The sequence below is a fragment of the Jaculus jaculus genome, chromosome 1 (genome assembly GCF_020740685.1).
Source record: "Jaculus jaculus isolate mJacJac1 chromosome 1, mJacJac1.mat.Y.cur, whole genome shotgun sequence".
NCBI classification, from domain to species: Eukaryota; Metazoa; Chordata; class Mammalia; order Rodentia; family Dipodidae; genus Jaculus; species Jaculus jaculus.
The window spans coordinates 107,310,938-107,336,398 of NC_059102.1; the positions used below are offsets into that span (position 1 = coordinate 107,310,938).

The window sequence follows — 25,461 nt, forward strand, 5'->3', positions numbered from 1 at the left end:
CGGCGGGGGGCGTCCGTTCCCGACGCCAAGTTCAAGTTCTCGCCGCCGCCGTCGCCGCCGCCTCCTGCCGGCCGCTCTCGGGCTCCGGCAGCTGCAGCACCGCCCTCCGCCTCCGCCGTGCGCCGCCCGAGCTTCGGATCTCGCGCCCTTCACGGGCACGTCTCATAGGGTCCCGGCCCGCGACGAGCGGAAGGCCCGGGCGGCCCCCTTCTCCTCCTCCTCCTCCGCCGCCGCCTCCGCCGCGCACGCTGTGCCCGTGCGTCCCCCGCTGCGGAGCGCGCTCCTGCCCCGTCGGAGCCGCCGCCGCCGCCGCCTCCGCCTCGATTCGTCGCTGCCTGCCGGGGGTGGGGGCGGGGGCTAGGGGAGTAGGGGGGGAGCGGCGGGGAGTTGGTGACCCGGCTCCTTTCTGCCGTTCCCAAAGCGCTGGGGAGAGCCCAACCCCGCCGCTGGCCAAAAAAAAAAGGAAAAGCAAAGCCAAGCGGGCGAGGACGCGAGCCAGCGACGGAGGGAGGCAGCCGGCGCCCGGCCGAGCCCGCGCGCCCGTGCCCGTCCCGGCGGCGCCTGCCGCTGCCTCTGCCGCCGCCTCCCGAGCCGCCGCGTGTGTGACACCCGGCCGCCAGCGCCCGCCCCGCGCCACGGCCACGCCCCTCCCGCCCCGCAGGCCACGCCCCCTGCGCGCGGCCGGCCGGGGGTGGGGCTGGGGCTCCGAACGCCCGTCCGCTGCTGCACGCGCCGCCTCCCGGGGCTGCCTCGGCGCCAGCTCCCCGGGTCGTGCCCCAGGGCGCCCCGCGTCCCGCCGCGTGCCCCGCTCCGCCACGTTCCCAGGGCCGCCGCCGCCTCGGGCGTGAGAGGTTGCCAGGCAGAGAGAGACCGGGGCGCGCACGGGCTAACCCCTTCCGCGGTCCCCCGGGACCCGCGAGCCGGGCACTCCAGGAACGCCGCGTCGCTGGCGGGGGCTAACACAGGACGTGACCTCTGTCTGCAGTGTATGTACTGCGTGGCCCCGGTGGAGAAAAATAACCTTTGGGACAAAGTGCCTCGCTCCCATTTCTCCTGAAAGAGACCAGAGACTCCGGTTCCATTCCGGGTGCGCCGGGTCTTTGGAGGAATCTTTATGCTAATGAATGCATTAGCAATCCGCATGACGGATGCGGACCCGATAGGCCGCAGGGACCTAGCCAGGCACCAATCCGAGAGCAAGGCTAAGGGGAGGTCGGAATGTTTGCTTACCTTTTCACCTCGCAGGAAGTCGGGTGCTTTAACCCTTGTTCCTCGACAACTTGTCGGAGCCAGCTATGGGAACGTGTAATTCCTAAGGTTGCAGGAGCTGGCCAGGCTCCGTTTAATCCGGAGACTTCATTTTACAGATGGAGATACCGAGGGCCCTAGGTAGGTCACACGGATAGACTTGGATTCCAGGACTCAAATCTGGCAGCACCACAACCATTGCAACTTCAGACCATTTGGTTGTTACTCAAAAGTGAGAAACCGAGATCTAAGGAGATGCCTGGTAGTTCAGGGTAGCTTAACTAGAGTCTACTCCCACGGGAGGCAGCATATGCCCTGTCGAGACTAAAATGTTGCCTGAAAATGAAGCGCCTGCCTCAGTGGCTCAGTGCTTTTGGACTGTGGCTAGATGAGCCCCAGGTTATAGTTTAACTCTAAAATGTACCTGAGAGTGGAGGCATTCCCTGACAACGCTGATTTGCTAATAAACAGCCAGTATCCATAATCTCCATCTTTATCTGTACATTATAGTTGAGTCTGGGGTTCTGTTTCCCTGTGCCCTGTAGGAACCTATTAGAGTATGCAGAAAAGGCTCCTGGTCTGCTGGGCCGTCCTGAGAGAGCACCTGGAGAGCAAGAGGTGTCACCTGTTATGGGACCCACCCAGACTCAGTATTGTGCCTGAGGCCACAGTGGAGAAGTGGCAGGCCCTAGACTAACTTGGATCTTACTCTGAAGCCTGTGCTCTGACTACTTAGGAACACACAGCAATGCAACTTTCACTAACAGTAAAAGCTACTTGCCTCTCTCATCCTGTGAGACCATTTGAATTTCCCAAATCTCAGAAAACATCGATATGTCTTACCTGGTATCTATTCATTAGCATTTCTAGGAAATAATTCTAAAGTGCATGCACACTGGGCTGGTGCATGTGGGATGTGTCTAGGAGACAGGGAGAGAACCCAGAAGTTGATGCTAAAATGTTTATTTTGGGTCTCCTTAGACACAATGTCTCAAATTACCTTTTAAATCTTTGCTCAGCTGCATAAGCACTTAATCATTCTGCATGAAGGGAGGCCCCAGTAAAAAACCTGAAAGGCAAGGACATCCTCATCTCAAGCCCCACCTTCCACCCAGCTCTCTCCCTTCTGCTTCTAGGCTCAGGAAGAAGAGCAGCCAGCTCCTGGCCATAGGCCAGGCCACCTGGGACAAGAACGTCCTCTCCAGGATCTGGAAGTGTGTTCCCTGCATGTGGGCTGCACATGGAAACATTGTCTCCGCCTCTCTTGGAGGTTTAGGCACAGAAGTTGTATTTTATTTTCTTATTTTAAAATTTTATTTATTTGAGAGAGATAAAGAGAGAGAGAATGGGTATGCCAGGACCTCCAGCCACTGCAAACAAACTCCAGACACATGTGCCACCTTGTACATCTAGCTTATGTGGGTGGTAGGGAGTCAAACCTGGGTCCTTTGGCTTTGCCGGCAAATGCCTTAACCCCTAAGCCATCTCTCCAGCTCTATTTTCCTATTTTCTACATTTCACTTTCACTAAGCCATGGGGTCGGACCCACTTTCCCATGCGATGATGTTTCTGCTGGGCTATAATTTGCAAGCCAGAATTACTGTAATGCTATAGTATTATGCCAAGGACTTCCAAAGTGCTCTTGTATTTGTTCACCCCCAACACTCTATATGTAATTAACCCCCATCAATATCCCTGCAATCTGATGTTATTCCTAGTTTACAGATGGGGTGGCTGGCCTAAAGTGGTGTTTACTTGAAGCAGACAAGAAGTCCATGGGTGTTTTCTGTTGGGAACTTGTAGAGCTAGACCCTCCAAGATGGAATCAGAAATAAAAATTCTGAAAAGAAACAGAAAAATCTTCCTAAGAAGATATTATAGAAATGGTGTATCCAATGGCTGGGGAGCCAAATACTTGAAGGAAAAATCATCAGAGCATAAAGGGCTGGATATACTCTTTTCAGAAATAAAACTGAAATAGGCTGTTAGGAGTTCAGGAAAGTCCTTGAACCTCAAACCCTAGGTTAGTGTCTACTTAGAACCAAAAAAAAAAAAAAAAAAAAACAGGATAAAATAAGACTGAGAAGGATAATTATTAAATTATTATATTTACTGAGGGAAGTACAGAACCAAGAAAAGGAAACTGAGTACACTCACATGGTCTGACAGCCCACATGGTGGGCCTGGAAAAAACAAACATAAAAAGAGAGGGGCTGAAGAGATGGTTTAGCGGTTAAGCGTTTGCCTGTGAAGCCTAAGGATCCTGGTTCGAGGCTCGATTCCCCAGGACCCACGTTAGCCAGATGCACAAAGGGGCGCACGCGTCTGGAGTTCGTTTGCAGTGGCTGGAAGCCCTGGCGCGCCCATTCTCTCTCTTTCTCTCTCTCTCCCTCCTTCTCTCTGTCGCTTTCAAAGAAATAAATAAAAATAAACAAAAAATTTTTTTTTTAAAGTTTAAAAAAAAAGAAAATACAAAGAGCTCCTGCCATGTGGGGGGCGGAGGGGGGCGGTAAAGAGCTCATGTGGGATATAGGGGTCGGAGGAGACTCGCCAGAACCTGGAGATTCACAAGTGATGGTAAATGTATTTATAGCCTATCTTCAGGCTCAGGTGAGCCAGAGAGACAGCCAGTTGGTTTGGGCTAGGGCCTGTCTCAGGAAGAGGCTAGCCATGATGCCAAATTCTGGGGGCTGAGCTTGACCAACCACAAGGCCAGGGTTCAATCCTAGGCAAGAAGACCTCTCTCCCAGGAGGGGTCCAGACTGTTTGTGGAAAACAGATCTAGGGAAGAGATAAGAAGTTAGATCATACTTAGATCTTTAGCAAAGCAGAGACTGCAAAGATACTTTCAGGGGCACAGTCACCCTAACTGCCTAACAAATCTACCTGGCTCCCTCTCACTTAGAAACAATAATTCTGAAAAGTAACAGAAAATCTTCTGTTGTTGGATAATGTTGGAGAAGCAGTGTGTCCAATGGGCTGGGGAGCCAAACAGCTACAGAAAAATCATCAGAGAATAAAGGGCTGGGCATACTCTATTTTCAGAAATAAAATTCACCCCATTTTTTTTTTGTTTTGTTTTTTTAATATTTTACTTATTTGACAGAGAAACAGGGAGAGAGAGAGAGAGAAGGAGAGAATGGGCACTTCAAGACCTCCAGCCACTGCAAAGGAACCCCAGACACGTGCCCCTTGTGCATCTGATTAACGTGGGTCCTGGGGAATCAAACCTGGATCCTTGGGCTTTGCAGGCCTTAACCGCTAAACCATCCCTGCAGCCCTTGTTTTGTTTTTGAGATAAGGTCTCACTCTAGTCCAGGCTAACCTAGAATTCACTCTGTATTCCAAAACTGGCCTCGAACTCAGTGATCCTCTTACCTCTGCCTCCTGAGTGCTGGGCATGCATCAATGTGCCCAGTTCTAAAATGCTTTTGAATGCATTTTTCTCAAATTATATAATTCTTGCCAAATATAGAAATTATTGAACTAGTTTTAGTTTAAAAAGTATTGGGGCTGGGCATGGTGGCACATGCCTTTAATCCCAGCACTGGAGAGGCAGAGGTAGGAAGATTGCTATGAGTTTGAGGCCAGCTTGAGACTACATAGTGAATTTCAGGTCAGCCTGGACCAGAGTGAAGATCCTACCTGGAAAAAAAAAAAAATTGGAGACAGGAATGGTGGCACACACCTTTAATCCCAGTATTAGGGAGTAGGAGTGGGAGGATCGCCATGAGTTCGAGGCCACCCTGAGAGACTACATAGTGAATTCCAGGTCAGCCTGGACCAGAGTGAGCCCCTACCTCGAAAAACCACAAAAGCTAACAAACAAACAAAAAGACTATTAATGTGAGCTGGAGAGATGGCTTAATGGTTAAGGCATTTTCTTGCAAAGCTTAAGGACCCAGATTCACTTCCCCAGTATTCATGGACAGCCAAATGCACAAAGTGGCATTTGCATCTGGGGTTTGTTTGCAGCAACTAGAGGCCCTGGTGCATGCCCATTCTCTCTTCCTCTCTCTATTTCTCTCTCTCCTTACAAATAAATAAATAATGTTTTAAAAAAGAAAATATAAAAAGTACCATCAGTGAAGATAAACCTATGGGAGGAAACATGAATTTGATGATAAAAGAATTAAATTTTTGCTACAGTAAGAAAGCATGGATTGAGGAGATTGTTCAGCAGTTAAAGGCATTTGCTTGCAGATCCTGCCAGCCACCCCATTTCATATAGGGGAGACTGGGACTAGTGAAGGGAAGGGGCTCAGTCAAGAGGCACAGCTGAGGTTGGTATCCTGTCACAAACCTATCCCTATACAATGCTGTAAATAAACTGTACCTGTTGTTGCTAGCTTTTAAATAAACCGTGCCTATCATTGTTGGCTTTTTTGTTTGTTTGTTTATCTTCAGGAGTTGAAGATCAAACCCAGGGTCTTGCACTTACTAAGCAAGGACTTACCACTGAGATATACGCCCAGCCTCATTCTTGGCATTTCTGCTTTTGATGTCATGCCCTGCCCTGCCCCAGTTTTCTTATGGGAAGGGTTGGGTATAAATGACATTCCTTCTGTTTCAATCCTGTCTCAGCTTTCCTCTTTAGAGCAAGGGCAGGAACAGAGCAGTGATTTACTCTGAGCTTCCTTCTAATACTTGGAGCTAGATAATGTCATTTGCTAAGGGCTCAAAATAGTGCCATCAACCCAAGGGACTCTTCTACTTCTTTTAGGAAACACCGATCAGTTCATTTCATTAAGTAGTTGTTGGTATGTCTGTTTGTCTTATTTTCTCTCTTTCTCTCTCTCTCTCTTTTTTTTTTTTATTGTTGTTGCTGTTTGTTTAGCTTTTGTTTTTTGAGGTAGGGTCTCACTCTGGCCCAGGCTGACCTGGAATTCACTATGTAGATTCAGGGTGGCCTTGAACTCATGGTAATCCTACCTCTGCCTCCCAAGTGCTGGGATTAAAGGGGTGCACTACCATGCCCTTCTCCAAGTGAGGTTTTATTTATTTGTTTGTTTGTTTATTTGACAGAAAAAGAGGGAGAGAGAGAATGGGTGCACCAGGGCTTCCAGCCACTGCAAACAAACACCAGACATGTGCGACCTCTTGTGCATCTGGATAATGTGGGTCCTGGGGATTTAACCTGGATCCCTTGGCTTTGCAGGCAAACACCTTAACTGCTAAGCCATCCCTCCAGCCTGAGTGAGGTTTTTAATTATTATATTTATTTACATGTGCACCAGGTTCTCTTGCTGCAAATGAATGCTGTAGTAGACAGCTTCATAATGCTGGGATGGATATTTAAATCAGACATAGTTTATAGGGAGGAGCAGACTTATTTTAAGCATACAAATCTGGGGGAAGTCCCATCAATGGTGGAAGAAGCGGCTTACTTCCATTTATAAATCCAAGCAGAGAGAAAAACCACCAGCAGCCACTTAACACCAAAAAGCAGCAAGCAGGGACCCTACCCGAGCTCATACCTCTCTGCTTACCTTTGGACTGGAGTTCAGATACTCCCCCCAAAACAGGACCCCAGGATCTGCCCCCAGTGACACCTCCTCTAGCCAGGTGGCTGGAGACCCAAGTGACAAGGTTTAATAAAACACCTGAGGGCTGGGGAGATGGCTTAGCGATTAAAGTGTTTGTCTGCAAAGCCAAAGGATCCTGGATCGATTCTCCAAGACTCACGTAAGCCAGATGCACATGGGGGTACATGCATCTGGAGTTCATTTGCAGTGGCTGGAGGCCCTGAAGTGCCCATTCTCTCTCTCACCCTCTTTATCTCTCTCAAATAATTATTAATAATTATATAATTTATTTATGATTTAAAAAAAAAACACCCGAGTCAGGCTGGAGAGATGGCTTAGCGGTTAAAGCACTTGCCTGCGAAGACTAAGAATGCATGTTCAAACGTTCAGGTCCCACATAGCCAAATGTAGAGTGACACAAGCGTGCAATGTCACACATGCACTCAAGGGGGCGCACGTATCTGGAGTTCATTCACAGTGGCTAAAAGGCCCTGGTGTACCCATTCTCTCTCCCTGCCTCTTTCTCTCTATCAATAATAATAATAATACTGAGCTAGAGTGAGACCCTACCTTGGAAAACCAAATAATAATAATCACTTGAGTCTATGAGGGATATACCCATACAGCTTTAGAGTGGGTGGCTGGGGAATTAACCCTGGGCCAACAGACTTTGCAAACAATCACTTTTAACTGCTAAGCCATCTCCCCAGACCCCAGTTCTTTTCCTTTCATTCCTCACTTGATTTATTTATTTAGTTGAGATGGGGTCTTACCATATAATAGCCCTGCTGGCTTGAAAATCACTATGTAGATAAGGCTGGGTCCTCCTGTCTCTGCCTCCCGAATGATGGTATTACAGGTGTGTACCATCATGCCCAGCTAGTTCACCAAATGTTAATTAGTTAATTAGTCTCCTGTTTGTATGCCAGGCCACGGGCATTTCAGATAATAATTGTGACAATTCAGATAATAATTGTGTCTCTTCCCAATAATTGGTATAGAGAAAGGTGAGAGGACAGGGAAGGACAAGGGACAAAGAAAAGGTTATGGAGCTATGGAGGAGAGGGAGGCTTATTCTGAGAGGGAAGATAGTGGTGGAGTGTTCTTTTAGAAGATAATACCTGGGATTGCCCTTGAAGAATGAGTGGCATTTACTTTTTTTTTTTTTTTTTCTTTGAGGCAAGGTTTCAAGCTGGCTTCAAACTCATTGTATAGCTGAGGATGACCTTGAGTTCATCCTTCTGCCTGTGCTGGGATTACAGACGTGTTCCACCACACCGAACCCAATCAATGCCTTTATTTCACTATCTGCTTGGATGGCCCACCAGTACCTCGTACTTCACCTGCTCTGTGTGGAACCAAATGCCTTCCCCTATGTCTTGGTCTATTTGAGGCTGCTATAATGCATTTGGGAGATGGAGGCAGGAAAAGTCCCTGTCTCAGCACAACAGAGACGAGAGTGCTGGAGAGGTGACTCGGCCTGAGTATGTGCGTTTGGATCCCTGAACCCATATAAAGTCAGATATCGTGGTGTGAACATTTGTAATGCCAGCATGGCTACAGCAAAATTGGAGAAGGAGACAAGAGAATCCTCAGATGTTCACAGGCCAGTTAGCCTGGTGTTCACGGTGGTGCGCAATAAGAGACCTTGTCTCTTGGGCCAGGCGTGGTGGCGCATGCCTTTAATCCCAGCACTTGGGAGGCAGAGGTAGGAGGATACCTGTGAGTTTGAGGCCACCCTGAGACTACATAGTGAATTCCACATTAGCCTGGGCTAGAGTGAGACCTTACCTGAAAAAACAAAAAAGAAGAGAGAGAGAGAGAGAGAGAGAGAGAGAGAGACCTTGTCTCAAACAAAGTATGATCCTTTGACCTCCACACACATGCTGTGACATACACACTCATGCATGCACGCGCGCGCACATGCGCGCGCACACACACAAAGGCAAGGGAATTACAGGCAGAGGGCACAGCATAAATAAAGGCATCAAAGCAGGGACACGTGGGAAGCTGCTTGGTCAGTAGTCTGGTGTGAGGAGGATATGAGGAATGTGAGTAGCTAAGGATTTGTGGGGACATGAAATGACAGGTAAGGCACAAAAAAAAAAAGGCTAATCCACATCAGAGTAAGAAGAATGGATCTTCATCCTGTAGGCAGCAGGGAGCCACTCATGATTTTGGAGCAAGGAAATTACCTCATTTTTTTCTGCATTTTACGAAGATCCTTTGGGACGCAGCATGCAGGATGCACTTCATGGGGAGACAGAAATTAGGCAGAGAGGTCTCTTAACTGTTTTGCTTATGTCACTGCATTTACCTGTGCATTCTTTTATTATTTTTTAATTAATTTATTTATTTAGAGATAGAGGTGCACAGAGAAAGACAACAGGAATGTCAGGTCTTCTAGCCACTGCAAACAAACTCCAGACACATTCATCCCTTTATGCATCTGGCTTATGTGGGTAATGGGAATCAAACCTGGGTCCTTAGGCTTCACAGGCAATGCCCTAGCCACCAAGTCATCTCTCTAGCCCCCATTCTTTTAAATATTGAAGAAAAATGGTCCCAGAATGACATCTAGTACACAGAAAGCCCTCAATACCAAAGCAACACTGGAGTAATGGAAGAAGAATGCTAAATGATGGACTGTGTGGCTCTGGGGCTTGGGCTTAGACCTCTCATTAAATGGTGGCCAGTTGTCTATTCAGTGGCAGGTAATATACTGAAGGAAAGAGAAAGGAGTATTTGGAGGGAGAAGGCCTGGTCTTAGTCATCTGCAAAACCAGATGTAAAGTTCATTGTCAAAGTCTGGGCTGGAGGTGTAGACTGGGTAGAACTCCCCAACATCCTTACGCCTGCTTTACTCCCTACCTTCCCCAGCCCATCAGCAATGGAGTCTCTTGCCTGGACTACTCACCCTTTTTCCTACTTCCGTCTCAATGCAACCAACGTGAACAAGCTTGAGTGTGTCTTTCTTTTGTACAAATCCCCAATGGGTCCCTCTTTCCCTGGTGGCAAATGGCAATCTACAGTGTCCCATGAGGCTTCATGACTAGAAGGTGTCCCCTCTTTCCTGTTCCAGCCAGTGTCCTGATTCACTGCTCCTGGAATCTTCTAGGCACATTCTTGCCTTAGGGACTTTGTCAGGTCCCCTGCCTAGAACGTTTTTCCCCAGTCACCCTCACAGCTCATCCTTGGCTTCTTTTGGAAGTCATTATTTGAATATCTCTTGCTCAGTGAGGCCTCCCCTGGCACACCATGTAGAAGTGAAGTTCCCATCCTACCCTTGCCATCCCTTGTCCCTCTTTTATTTGTCTAAGTATAGCTCACTTGTTTCACCCACTGTGTATTTACTCATTTTTCTTGTTTATTTTTGGCCTTGCCCCATGATTAGAGGATCTTTGCCCTTTTGTTCACTGCCATCATCGGTGCCCAGAATAGTTCCTGACACATGGTAGGTAGGCAAACAACTCTTGTTGGATAAATGAGTGAATGCGGGTGTCTGAAGTTACGGAGAGCGGAAAAACAGAAAGGGTGATAGTTTGATATCTCTGCCTCGGTATTGATCCTAGTAGCTGTTACCCTTGGTCTTGAGGTGGGAATGGGTCAGATTTGCTGTATTTTGAGGATGGACATATTTTTATTTATTTATTTATTGTTTGGTTGGTTGGTTTTGGTTTTACAAAGTAGGTTCTTGCTGTAGCCCAGGCTGACCTGGAATTAATTATGTAGACTCAGGGTGGCCTTGAATTCAAGGTGATCTTCCTACCTCTGCCTCCCTAGTGCTGGGATTATAGGAGTATGCCACCACACTTGGTGGAAGGACATATTTTTAAGCTGTATAACATGATGTCCTTTGTTCTCTACCACAGAGCTATATCTCCAGCCCTCTTTTTGTTTAGGTCTCACTAAGTATGGTGGTTTGATTCAGGTGTCTCCCATTAGCTTAGATGTTCTGAATGCAAGGTTCCCAGCTGATGGAGATTTAGGAATTAATACCTTCTGGAGGCAGTATATTGTTGGGGTGGGCTTATGGGTGTTATAGCCAGTTTCCCCTTGCCAGTGCTTGGCATACTCTCCTGTTACTATTGTCCACCTGATGTTGGGCAGAAGGTGATGTCCACCCTCTGCTCATGTCATTGTTTTCCCCTGCCATCATGGAGCTTCCCCCCGAGTCTTAAGCCAAAATAAACCTTTTTTTTTTTTTTTGTCCCCATAAGCTGCTTTGGGTCGGGTGTTTTCTGCCAGCAATGCGAACCTGACTGCAACAGTAAAGTTGGTACCAAGAAGTGTTGTCATTGCTGCTAGAAACCTGACTGTGGCTTTGGCCTCTTGGAACTGCTTTGCAGAAGGAATGTGGATGAATTTGAAACCTTGGCCTAAGAGATGTCTTACAGTGCTATAAACACAGCTTGATGGACTATTCTGGTCAGAATTGAAAGACCTGAATGTGAAAAGAACTATGGACTGTGAGGTTTGGTTTGTGAGGGTGAGAAAGAGTTTTGCCTGGATTGGGCTAGAAGCAGTTTGTGTTAGAGGCTTGCTGTTATGCCTGTGTCCTGAGGACTTGTGCAGGGTTACATTGTGTAGAAATAGACTGGTATGAGTGGAGGGATATGGCACAGAAATAAATCTTTGGGCTGAAACTTCTACATGTTCAGCTGCAAATATATGAGAGAATTCAACCATTGAGATTGGGCCTCCTGACCTGCACTGGGACAACAGAAAGAATGCAATCTTTTGAAGGGGCCTGAATGCTGAAGGAGTGTCCTGTTCTTCAAAGTCTGCTTTATTCCCCCTCCTGGATTAACAAATGGATACCTAACCTGGTATTATGGAATGTGAGAAATGCAGGACAGAGAAGATCATTGAATTTGCAGCATGATCTTGTGTTTTGGGAATGGCCATGGGCAATGTGAAGCAGGTTTGCTGGATTGCCTACATGGAGACCTGATGGAGCCATGAAGATGGTTGCTGTGGAGACCCAGTGGGAATGCTAGGACTGTGAGATGGCTGCTAAGGTGTGTTACCGGCCCCAGATGAAGTTCCCCAGGACTGTGAGTAGCCTAGCTGGAGGGGCAGAATTGGAACTCCAGAGATTTGTTGCTGGTTAGAATTTTTGGACTTGGAGACTTGTCACTGGCTAGAGTTGTTGGACTTAGAGCTAAAGAGTTTGATGTTTATCCTGTTTAAATCTTCTATCAGTTGAGTATTTCTTTGCTATGCCCAATGCTATCTTTTGGTGTGTTTATTCTGTGCCATTATGTGTTTTTTTTTTAATGTTATTTTTATTTATTTATTTGAGAGAGAGAGAAAGAGGAAGAGAGAGGGAGAGAGAATGGGTGTGCCAGGGCCTTTAACCACTGCAAATGAACTCCAGATGCTTGCACCACCTTGCGCATCTGGCTTATGTGGGTCCTGGAGAATTGAACCAAGGTCCTTTGGCTCTGCAGGCAAACACCTTAACTGCTAAGCCATCTCTCCAGCCCCCATTATAGTTTTTGTTTTTTGGTTTTGGTATTATGGCTCACTTAAAAGACCTTGGGCTATGGGGATGTTTGAACATCACTGGGATTGATAACCCATAAACTTAGGTGTTCTGAATGCTAGGTTCCCAGCTGATGGAGATTTGGGAATTAACACCTTCTAGAGGCAGAGTATTGTTGGGTGTGGGCTTATGGGTATTATAGCCAGTTTTTCCTTGCCAGTGTTTGGCACACTCTCCTATTGCTATTGTCCATCTGATGTTGGGCAGAAGGTGATATACACCCTCTGATCATGCCATTGTTTTTCCTTGCCATTATGGAGCTTCCTCTCAAGTCTATAAACCAAAATAATCCTTTTTTTTTTTTTTCCCCCACAAGCTGATCTTGGTCAGATGATTTCTGCCAGCAATATGAGCCTGACTGTAACACTAAGTTACCCAGGCAGGTCTTGAACTTGGCAATCCTCCTGCCTCAGCCTTCCAAGTAGTTGAGATTATAGGCCTGTGCCATCAGAACATCTACAATCCACTCTAACAATATTCCAGTATTAATTATAGTCCATATACTGTACATGACTTCTCCTAGACTTATTCATCCTATGAAACTATTTGACCTCATTCTCTTATTACTGTCTCCATTTTGTATATACGTGGCTCTTATTTTAAGACTCTACATGCACGCAGATCATCCATGTATTTGTCCTTTCTGTGTATTTCATTTAGAATAATGTTCTCCAACGCTAGGCATGCTGGCACACACCTTTAATCCCAGCACTCAGGAGGCAGAGGTAGGAGGATCACCATCAGTTCAAGGCCACCCTAAGACTACATAGTGAATTCCAGGTCAGCCTGAGCTAGAGTGAGACCCTACCTCGAAAAATAAAAAATAAAAAAAAAACCCAAAACAAAAAATGAATAATGTTCTCCAGAGACTTCCTTTTTGAGACAGGACCTTATATAACCCAAGGTGACCTCCAACTCATAAAGTTGACCTTGAACTTCGATCCTCCTGCCTCTACCTCCCTAGTGTTGGGATTATGGCTGTCTGCCACCATACCAGGCAAGATCTCCTTTCCTGAGGCAGAATTTTATTTATTTAATTTTTTTAAAGGTTTTTCAAAGTAGGGTCTCACTGTAGTCCAGGCTGACCTGTTCACTATGTAGCCTCAGGATGGCCTTGAACCCAAGATGATCCTCCTACCTCTGCTCCTGAGTGCTGGGATTAAAAGGTATATGCCACTATGCCTGGCTGCCTCAGGCACAATATTTTATTGTGTATGCGTTACAATTTGTCACTACCTGTCATCAGACACCAGGGTTATTTGCGTACCTTGGGTTATTGTGAATAATGCTGCCATGAGCATAGGAGTGCAGACGTCTTTACAGAGTGACTTTCCTTCCTTTGTATATACACCCAGCAGATAGATTGCTCAGTCATATGGTAGTCTTATTATTATTATTATGTTGTTGTTGTTGTTTTGTTTTTCAAGGTAGGATCTCACTCTGGCCCAGGCTGACCTGGAATTCACTATGTGGTCTCAGGGTGGCCTTGAACTCATGGCAATCCTCCTACTTCTGCCTCCTGAGTGCTGGGATTAAAGGTATGTGCCACCACCTCTGGCTTTTTTTTTTTTAATTATCTTTAAACCGGGTGTGGTCGTGCACACCTTTAATCCCAGCACTCGGAAGGCAGAGGTAGGAGTATTGACATGAGTTCAAGGCCACCATCAGATCACATAGTGAATTCCAGGTCAGCCTGGGCTAGAGTGAGACCCTACTTCGAAAAACAAAACAACAACAAAAATTATCTTAGTTTTATTTATTTACTTGCAAGCAGAGAAAAAGAAAATGAGAATGGTCATGTCAGGTCCTTGAGCTGCTACAAATGAACTCCAGACACACGTGCCACTGGTTTTATGTAGGTACTGGGGAATCAAACCTGGGGTTGTTAGGCTTTTGTAGGCAAGTGCCTTAACTACTGAGCCATCTCTCCAGCCTGCCTTTTGTTATTTTTTAAAATCAGTTCAGTTATTTTTGCTATTGAGTTGTGTTCACTCTGTATATATTTTAAAAATATTTTTACTTATTTATTTGACAGAGAAAGAGGGAGAGGGAGAGAGAGAGAGAGGGAGGGAGGGAGGGAGAGAATGGGTGCACCAGGGCCTCAGTGCCACTGCAGACAAACTCCAGATGCCTGCACCCCCTTGTGCATCTGGCAAACGTGGGTCCTGGGGAATCAAACCTGGGTCCTTTGGCTTTGCAGACAAACACCTTAGCCACTAAGCCATCCCTCCAGCCCTCTCTATATATTTTAAATACTAACCACTCATCAGATCTATGACTTGCAAGTATTTTCTCCAAATCTATAGAAGGCCCTTTCATTTTATTATGGCTTCCTTCACTGTACAGAAGCTTTCTGGCTTGATGTTATCTCTCTCTCTCTCTCTCTCTCTCTCTCTGTCTCTCTCATTTCTTTTATAGTCTGAGGTTTTGGAGGGATAGCTAAAGAATTCATTGTCAAGGTCAATGTCAATTCTTCTGTTTCAGTGCTTACATTTAGGTATTTCATCCATTTTCAAATGGCTTTCATGTAAAGTAAGAGTCCAATTTCATTCTTTTATATATAGATATCCAGTTCTCCCAACACCATTTAGAGAAGAAGCTCTCCTTTCCCCATCGTATGTTCTTGGTGCCCTGTTGAAAACGACTTGACTGTAGATGCTTGGGTTTGTTTGTGGGCCCTCCATTCTGTTCCCCAGGTCTATGTGTCTGCTTTTATGCCGGTACCATACTGTTTTGACTTGCTGTATTTTTGAAGCAGATGTGTCGGGAGTTCTGTTCCCAGACCCTGTCCTTAAATGGAGAAAGCAGATTGCAATGCATCTATGTCTTTCCAGCTTCCGGAGGGGAATCCAGGAAGGTTGTGCCTTCCAAGTAGCCCCTTCCACATGAGTCCTAGTCCTGCAGACACGCAAGCCTGTCCCTGGCATTGTCCCTGAGCCAGCTGCTTCTCTCCGCATCAGGTACAACTAATCTTAGGAATCTCATTATGGGTCCAAAGATAATCCTCTATATCTAGATTAAAGGCTGTGTTTTGACCATTACTGCACATTGAGCATTGAGCCGACACTTTAATTGAGCTGTTTATGCTGCTGCCTTGATCTCTTCCCAGAGAATTTACAACTAATTCCAAGTGTCTCTGTGAATTAAGTGAGCCTCTCCCAACATGCTTTGCTGCTTGTTTGTCTGTGCCAAATCCCACTTGTCCTCGTGTTACCTAATTATGGGCTTTTGCTCACAGCTGTCCCTGGCCAGTGCCACTTCCAGCCCACTTCCTCCCTGAGGTGGCCATTAATGATATGGCCCTGAGAATGGGCATGCTCCATGACAGCAATCGACGAAGGAGGCAGGTGAGGACTGGAGAGGAGCAGAGAGGACAGAAATCACACTGGCCCCTTTGACGTCACCTCCAGACAACTGAATGATAGTGACCCTGTACCAGGGAACGGTACACATGCTGAGCACTGTTAGTGTAATGGAAGGAAAGCACTCAAGACTCCCGAGTCCTTATCTTGATTCTTATTCACATTTTCGTACGGGACCTTTGGACCTTGGTTTCCTTATTTTTAAAACAGGAGCTGGCAATTCATGATTTCTCATTGAGTGGTAAGGTGGTGTCTCAGGAGGGAGATGGATAAAAACAAACAAGGATATCCAAGCAATAGTTGGGACATACGTAAAGTTACTTAGCATTTGTTGTTTGTCTGCGATTCATATTTAACTGAATTTCTTTTTTCTTGAACATTTTTCTCTTGCAATCCCACTCAAGGACCACTATGGGAGACAGAGGAGACTCCCTACTACTGGCCTAGTCTCTGCTGATGACAGGGAAAAGAATGGAGGTTCTCAGACCTGACTGACTATTAGAATCACTGACAGAGCTTATAAAAAACCCAGAACCAGCTTGAATCCAGACCACTGGATCAGAATTTCTACAGTTTATTTCAGGTGGTTTTTGTATTTTAAAATATTTTTATTTATTTATTTGCAAATATAGATAGAAGAGAGACAGAAAGAGAGAGAGAAAGAGAATGGGCATACCAGGGCTCAAGCTGCTGCTAAGGAACTCCAATCACGTGTGCCATTTTGTGCTTCTGGCTTTACATGGGTACTGGTTAATCTGATCCAGGTCGTTAGGCTTTGCAGTCAAGCACCTTAACAGCTGAGCCATCTCTCCAGCCCATCAGGTGGTTGTTTTTTGTTGCTGTTTGTTTGTTTGTTTTTTGAAATAGGGTCTCATGCAATCCAGATTGGCCTGAAACTCAGTACTGAAACTGAGGATGGCCTTGAACTCCTGATCATCCTGCTTCTGCTTCCCAAGTGGTGGGATTCTAGGCATGCACTACCATACCTGGTTTCAGGTGGGTTTTTTTCTCTGTGTGTGTTTTGTTTGTTTTAAACTTTCCAGATAAGCCACATTTGCAGTGAAATCTAAAATCTTGGATTACAATGATGGCTCCCAAACTGAAGTCCAGGAACTAGCACATCTCACCCCCACCTGAGAGCTAATTAGAATATGCAAATTATCTACACTCTCCAAATCAGAACCTGGGACCCTGCAGGCCCCCCCCCCCATCAGTGTGCTATATGCTCACAACTAAGAATCAGTGGACCAAACTATCTGTCTTGAAGGTTCCCTGAATGGCTATGGATCTCTGTTTTTAGGACCACCTCCCAAGAGGACAGGAAGCATATGACTGGCTTTGCAGTGAAGTGTCTTCCTGGTCAGACTGCCTGTCACCTGGCAGCTGTAGCAGAAATGATGAGACAGCAAATCCACTCAAGCTCAGATAACTTTTTCAGGCTCCAGCATCATTGGTCTGATGGCAGTCTTGGAAGCTACCATGAGCATCTTGAGGCTTACAGGGACTAGGTCAAGCAGGTCCAGAAAGGACCAGAGGGAGTGGCAGGCACAGAGGTGTATGTCTGGCAGCTTGGAAGCCCAGCACGAACAGCCATGGAGCCCATAGGCTAGGAAGAAGAGAAGGTGTCAGGAAAGAGGCCTGCAGCAGAAAGAACATGGGCCCAGGGAATCCCCAGGGCGGGGAGGTCAGACCTTGCTTGTGTCCTGCTTCAGGGCAGGCTCAAGCTGAGGCAGATAGCAGGCTGCTGTCAGAGTGAGAAATCAGGCTGGGCTTGCTGAGGTTTGCCTTCAGAAGCAAGGGGAGACAAGGAACAGCACAGCGTTGTTCTGTGGCCAAGATGGACATAACATACATATAGCAGGACTGACACTGTTGGATTTTCTTCTCTGCAGTCTCACAGCCACAGAAGGATTAGCTGGGGATACCAGATGCCCCAGACTATGAGCCTCTGTCTCTAGAGCTGTCTGGAGGGCAGGCAGTGGGGGCTATGTATGACTCATTTCTGTCCACCCCCGGGATTCACTCAGTGCCTGCCAAATGCTAGACCCTGAGAGATGGTGTGTGGGATTGAATCCCACAGAGATCCAGCGAATCATAGTTCCTCAATGTGAGCTCTCACCTCAGGCCTTAATAAACCACGGCACTGAAAAGCCACAAATGCTCCTCTTGCAGAAGAGCACTTTCATCCGTGTGGAAACCTGTAGACTTTCTCCCCTCTCCCCTTGTCCTCAGCCACCTGCTGAGCATCCCTTCAGAACAGAGCGGTCCAGATGTTAGGCCCATACCACTACCTGGGCTCCCACACACTGTCAGGAACAACTGAAAACGGGCTCCAGGCATGGTGGTATACGTCTGTAATCTCAGCCCTCCAAAGGTAGGGAGGCAAGAGGCTCAGGAATTCAAGGCCAGCACTAGCAATGTAACAATTTCAAATCCAAACTGGGCTACATGATACCCTGTCTCAAGACACAAAAACAAAACACTTAAAAGAAAAAAGATGGACAAGCAAAAAGAGAGTCATAAAGATATTTGAGCATTAAAACCACTAAGGCTTACCAACTTACCTGGATTTATTTGTGAATGGCATCATATGCTCAAGTATAAGGAAAGCACCCTAAATCGAAGAGTTTACAAACTAAAACTGTGAGTTTATGTAAAGGTAAAATATTCCTTTACACTCTGCCTTTGGGAAATTGATTTTTTTTCCTTAGTGTTAAACCATATCAAAACATGTTCTGGTTGGAGAGATTGCTCAGCAGTTAAGTTGCTTGCCTGCAAAACCTAACAACCTGGGTACAATTTCCCAGTGCCCACATAAAGCCAAATGCACAAAGAGGTGCACGTGTCTGGAGTTCGATTACAGTGACTAGAGGCCCTGGCGTACCCATTCTCTCTTCTCTCTATCTTTCTAAATAAATTAAAAAATGTTCTTCTGATGTAATTTCTATATTTTCCTTTTGGTTGTAATTATTTAAAGACAATTTAAAAATACTTTATTTATTTATTTCAGAGAGAGAGAGAGAGACAGAGAGGAAAGAGGCATGTATAGAGAGAATGGGTGCACCAGGGTCTCTAGTCACTGCAAACAAACCCCAGACACATGTGCCACCTTGCACATCTGGCTTATGTGGGTCCTGGGGAATCAAACGTGGGTTCTTTGGCTTTGCAGGCTAGTGCCTTAACCATTAAGCCATCTCTCCAGCCCAAAAGACATTTTTGTTTATTTATTTATTTTGGGGTTTTTGAAGTAGGGTCTTGCTCTAGCCTAGGCTGACCTGGAATGAAGTCTCAAGCTGGCCTCAAACTCACAGTGATTGTCCTACGTCTGGGATTAAAGGCATGTACCAAAAAAAGGACAAATTTTAAAAGTTGCTTTCCATGCATAATTTTCTCCCACTACACTTTTACTTATTTGTTTTTGAATTAAACTGGTTACCATGCTGCCATTCAGCTAGGTGAGATGCAAAGACAGTGCCAAGAGCAAGTGGAAGGTGCAAGTGGCCATCAATGGCCTCAGCTGCAGACTCAGGGAAGGCTGCCGTGGACCGAGACAGCTCTATTTCCTGGCCTTGCCTCCCCTTCCTTTCCCTGTGGCCCAGAACTGAATGCCGAGCCTTCCCAAAATACCTCAGACCCTAGAGAGAACTCTGTATGCCACGTGGTCTGACCCAGAGGGGCCAGTCATCTTCCAAACCAATCACTGATGTAGGAGCCCTTGCCTGGCCACAGGGAAACCGGGTGATCTCTGACAGCATCCAGGTGGCAGGACGCGGCATCTGTCCCCAAGAGTCCTGCGAGGCTGGCGGGCGGGGGCCAGAACCTAAGGGAGCACATTGGGTGCTTAGAATTTCTGACGCTCTGGGAGTTCACGAGATGCCGCTGTAAAGTCACGGTGGGTTACAAATGTCGAGAGGAGGGAACTGCTGGCTTTGTTTGGTTTGTTTTTGCTTTCCAGCCGCAGTGTTTGGAGGGGCCCCTTCTGCTCGGGCTTCAAAGCACCCTGATCCTTTAGTGTCTGAAGGTGCCTATAGCGGTGGATCTTAGGTCTCCAGTCCTCCAAGTCCCAACCAAGGCTGGGGCAGAGTTTCTTTCACACGCTTTGAATGTGAACTAGCAAAGCGCACAAGAAGCGCCGCTTTCTTCCCGAATCTCACAACTCCGCTGCGCTTTCCGTTTGCTCCCATGTGTGGGCATTTTTGTGGCGAGCTTCGCCTTTTCATGTTATTATTAGACACTAACCACAGGACTTTGCTCTTCAGTGGACTAGTTTTGCTATAAAGTGGCCCATGTACCTCCACCACAGTGGCTTGGAGGTCTTCAAACCACTGCAGAGGAGCTGGCTGGCTGGAGATGAGGAACAAGGGCGGCTTCTGCTGCAGGTGCTCTGAGGACTCACCCCGAGAGACTGTGCATGACAGGACCCCGCACAAGTCATGTAACGGATCCCTGGGTGGAGGATTTCTGTCTGTTCCCTGGTTGATGTCCCTAGGGTCTGACATGCGATAGATAAGCCAGCCTGCATCGCAGGTAGGCAGGCTGCAGCAAACGTCTCCAACGGGTGGGCATTGCATTGCCTCAGTCGTGCCTCTTCAAGGTCCCTCATTGGAGCCATTCGTCCTGAGCTCATTGCCCTGAGCACCCAGGTTAATGGATTCTGCAGATGAAATGAGGGCTAGCAAAAGGAAGGAAAGAGAGTAACTGTGGAGGGGGAAAACCAGGCCCATAAATGGGGCCCTCAGGGGCAGGCACTGATGGTCATTTTCTAGCACAGGAAATGAAGGCTTAAAGGTCATACCACTACTAAGTGTACTAAGTGGTGGACCCTCTTTTGTGTGTTAATTAAAAGCCTTCTTCTGCTTCCGTTGCTTTTCTTTTTTCTTCCTTCGTTCCTTCCTTTTCTTTTTTTTTTTTTTTTTGAGGTAGGGTCTCCCTCTAGCCCAGGCTTACCTGGAATTCACTATGTAGTCCCAGGATGGCCTCAAACTCAATGATCCTCCTACCTCTGCCTCCCGAGTGCTGGATTAAAGGCATGTGCTGCCACGCCTGGCTATACTGATCATTTAAAAAAAAATTCTTTTAAAAGATTTTATTTTTATTTTTATTTATTTGAGAGACAGATACAGAAATAGGCAGGTAGAGAGAGAGGATGGGTGCATCAGGGCCTCCAGCCACTGCACATGAACTCCAGAGGCATGCACCCCCTTGTGCATCTGGCTTACATGGGTCCTGAGGAGTTGAACCTGGGTCCTTTCACTTTGCAGGCCAGCGCCTTAACTGCTAAGCCATCTGTCTAGTCCTATACTGATAATTTTTTGAGATGAGTCTCACTAACTGGCCTGGGCTAGCATCAAATCCCTGGGTTCAAGTGATCTCCTGAGTGGCAATGGCTACAGATGAGCCCCACTGAGCCCAGACACCACTGACAGCGTTTAAGAGAGAAAACCAGCTGTTTTGCAGAACAGGCCCTAATTTGGCTTTGCCTGATTGTGTTCTTAGGACACAGAGAGAGACACAGAGAGAGAGACAATGGCTCTGTTCTGATTGTGTGCCACTGCCTCTTACTAGCTTAGGATCAAGTTCAGCCCACCTTATTGATAAGGGATCTGTGGTCAGAAGAAATGTAGCACAGGTTAGGATGAGCACAGGCTGGGAAGCAGCAGAAGCCAGGTCAAGTCCAGGCTCCCTTTGCTTGCTGGCTGCCCTGGAGTAGACCAGTTAACATTCCTAGAGCCTGGTCTTTTCGTTTGTCAATGTAGATGATGTCTCCCTTCCAGGTAGATAGCTAATGTAAGTAAACAACCTCCAAGATATCACCTGATATGCAATCAATCATAGCTTCAAAATGGCAGCTGTTACTGAGTCCGGTGCAGTCTACCAAACTGTCCTTTTCTTCCTCCAACATAGTTCTCAGGTCCCACTTTTCTGTGCTTCACATCCTTTCATCCCAGGTGTATTGATTAGTCATCTTCTCCTTGCTAGGACAAAATACCTGACGAAAGCTGGGCGGGGTGGCATGCGCCTTTTAATCCCAGCACTCTGGAGGCCAAGGTAAGAGGATCACTGTGAGTTCAAGGCCAACCTGGGACTGCAGAGTGAGTTGCAGGTTGGCCTGGGCTAGTGGGAGAGCCTACACCTCGAAAAACAAACAAACAAAAAAAGAAACAAACAAAAAAGCCCTGACGAACATCAGCTTAAAGGAGGAAGCATTCGTTTCCGCTCACAGTTCCAGGTTCCAGTCCATCATGGCGGGAAAGGTCTGGCAGCAGAAGAGTGGGGCAGCTGCTCGCATTGGGTCCACTGTGGGGAGGCAGAGCAGGCAGAACTGAAATTTGCTATGCAGCCCAGGCTAGTCTTATCTGACTTCACTATGTAGATGAACTTGATATCATGTATGGGTATCAGTTTATGAGGGCCAGGGGCAGAATGTGGTAGTGCCCCCCATAAATTTAGGTTTTCTGGATGCTAGGTTCCCAGCTGATGGAGATTTGGGAATTAACACCTCTCTTAGAGGCAGGGTAGTGTTGGGGGTGGGCTTATGGGTGTTATAGCCAGTGTCCCCTTGCCAGTGTTTAACACATTCTCCTGTTCCTGTTGTCCACTTGATGTTGACCAGGAGGTAATGTTCACTCTCTGCTCATGCTGTTGTTTTCCCTACCATCATAGAGCTTCCCCTTGAGTCTGTAAGCCAAAATAAAACTTTTTTTTTCCCCTAAAAGCTGCTCTTGGTCAGGTGATTTCTGCCAGCAATGCAAACCTGACTGCAACAACTGTATAGATGAAAATGAACTTGAACTCTACCTCTCCCTTTTTTTGTTTTTTGAGGTAGGGTCTTGCTCTAGCCCAGGCTGACCTGGAATTCCCTATGTAGTCTCTGGGTGGCCTTGAACTCACGGTGATCCTCCTACCTCTGCCTCCAAGTACTGGGACTAAAGGCATGCGCCACTATGTCCAGTTTAGCTCTCTCCTTTTCATACAGTCTAGGAACCCAGTCCATAGAATGGTGCCACCCACAATTAGGGTGTGTCCTCCTACCTCAACTAAACTAATCTAAAAAATATCTGACAGAGCCAAAGGAAGGGTAAGACTCCTTACCACATGCTCCTCCCAGACACAAAATAGCCTGGATATCCATGACCTCACAGTGCCCAGCACTTACACAAGACCATCATAAGAGGAGGAAAAGACCATGACATCAAAATAAAAGAGAGACTGATTGAAATGGGAAGAGAATATGATGGAGAATGGACTTTCAAAGGGGAAAATGGGGAGAGGGAGGGTATTACCATGGGATGTTTTTTATAATCATGGAAGTTGTTAATAAAAATTCGAAAAAAAATCTTACTGACAGGACCAGAGATTTGTTTCCATGGTGATTCCAAATCCTATCAAGTTGACAACCTGAGATTAACCATCACACCAGGGCACTTCGATTGTCACTACCTCATTTTTGTTACCCACTTCCTAATCTGTTCCCCATACACTACCACTGTTGTCTTAAAGAATTATCTTCATCCTGCCGGGCGTGGTGGCGCATGCCTTTAATCCCAGCACTCGGGAGGCAGAGGTAGGAGGATCGCCATGACTTCAAGGCCACCCTGAGACTCCATAGTGAATTCCAGGTCAGTCTGGGCCAGAGTGAGACCCTACCTCGAAAAACCAAAAAAAAAAAAAAAAGAAAGAAAGAAAAGAATGATCTTCATCCCCAGATCATCAAGTTGGCTGGCCCGGCACTCCATACACACCTCCCTGAACACACCTCTCACCGCTTCCTATGACAAATGTGGCTGCTCTTGATTTGGCCTTTGCTTGTTCTTCCTATCTGCCATTGGAATGGTAGACTCCTCCTCCTTATGGAATTACCACCAACAGAAACCATTCTATATATTTCCAGTGTGAAAAGATTTAACTTAAGGCAATTAACTGCTTTCAAAATGCATAGTTCAAAGACTAGGCCTCTTCTCCACTCAAAAAAAAAAAAAAAAAGAAAAGAAAAGAAATCTCACCTTTCTTGCCTTTTTTTCTTTTCTTTTCTTCCCTCCCCCCCCCAAAGGTAATGTCTTACTCTAGCCCAGGCTGACCTGGAATTCACTAGGTAATCTCAGGGTGGCCTCGAAGTCACCGCAATCCTCCTACCACTGCCTCCCGACTATTGGGATTAAAGGCATGTACCACCATGCCTGGCTAAGATTTCTTTATCTATTTATTTAGAGACAGAGTCTCATATAGTCCAAGTTGGCCTTGGAATCTGACCCTATACTCCTAACTGTTCTGCCTCCCAAGTACTGAGATTACAGGCAGACGCTACCATATCAAGCTACTAGCTTTCGGCAGTCGATTAACATCACCGAGCTGAGCCTGCCACAGCTAGAAATGCTCAAGAACCAGCTGGACCAGGAAGTGGAGTTCTTGTCCATGTCCATTGCGCAGCTCAAGGTGGTGCAGACCAAGTATGTGGAAGCCAAGGACTGTCTGAATGTGCTGAACAAGAGCAACGAGGATGTATGTCCCTGGGAGGCTCCATGACGTAGAACATGTGCTCATTGATGTGGGAACTGGCTACTATGTGGAAAAGACAGCTGAGGATGCTAAGGACATCTTCAAAAGGAAGATAGACTTTCTCACCAAGCAAATGGAGAAAATCCAGCCAGCTCTGCAGGAGAAGCATGCTATGAAACAAGCTGTCATGGAGATGATGAGCCAGAATATCCAGCAGCTCACAGCCCTGGGGGCACCTCAGGCTACTGCCAAGGCCTGAGTGTGTGGCATAAATACGGCAGCAGGACCCTGTTTCAAGGGGCCTAGGACTGTGGGCATGGTGGCCTCCCCGTGTTGGGCAAAGGGTTGATCTTGTGTTTAGTGCTAATAAATGTGCCAGCTGGGCAAATAATAAAAAAAAAAAAAGCTACTAGCTTTCAAAGATAGAAACTTGAAGGAACTCAGGATATCAGTAGGAATGATCTCAGCTGCCTCCAATCTTGATGCCTGGGATTTTTCAGGAAAGCACCTAGAAGTGACTAAAAATGTCACATCTAGAGGGGCATGGTAGTACATGCCTTTAATCCCAGCACTTGGGAGGCAGAAGTAGGAGGATCGCCGTGAGTTCAAGGCTACCCTGAGACTACCTAGTGAATTCCAGGTCACCCTGAGCTAGAGTGAAACCCTACCTCAAAAAATAAATAAATAGCCGGTGTGGTGGCTCACACCTTTAATCCCAGTACTCTGGAGGCAGAGGTAGCAGGATCACCATGAGTTTGAGGCCACCCTGAGACTCCATAGTGAATTCCAGGTCAGCCTGGGACAGAGTGAAACCCTACCTTGAAAAACAAAACAAACCAACAAACAAACAAAACAATATATATATGTATATATATACACATATATATTTATATATATGTATATATATAAAATAAAAAATTAAAAAATATATAAATAAAAGAAAGAAAGAAAACATCACATCTGCTTAAAAGCAAAAATTTGCCTTCTGCTTGTCTAGCAGTTATGTTGTCATTGCTGAGAACAGTGGACCAAAGCAGCATATGGGAAGAAAGGGTTTATTTCAAGCTTACGGTTTCAAGGGGTCATCTTATCATGATGGAGAAAAGCTTGGCATCTGGTTCACACTTTCATATATTCTTAGTGTGTATACACACACACACACACAGAGAGAGAGAGAGAGGAGAGAAGAGGAGGAGAAGCAAGCAAGCTGACTAACAACCCCAAGGTCCACCCCTGAGCAACACACCTCCTCCAGCAAGGCTCCACCTCCCAAAGGCTCCAC

At 46.5% G+C, this 25,461-nt stretch overlaps 1 pseudogene; it reads left to right on the forward strand.

Annotated features, from left to right (window-relative positions):
* Positions 1–1,141: 1,141 nt before the first annotated feature.
* On the forward strand, positions 1,142–24,571 carry LOC101602898 (annotated as a pseudogene).
* The last annotated feature ends 890 nt before the right edge of the window (positions 24,572–25,461 follow it).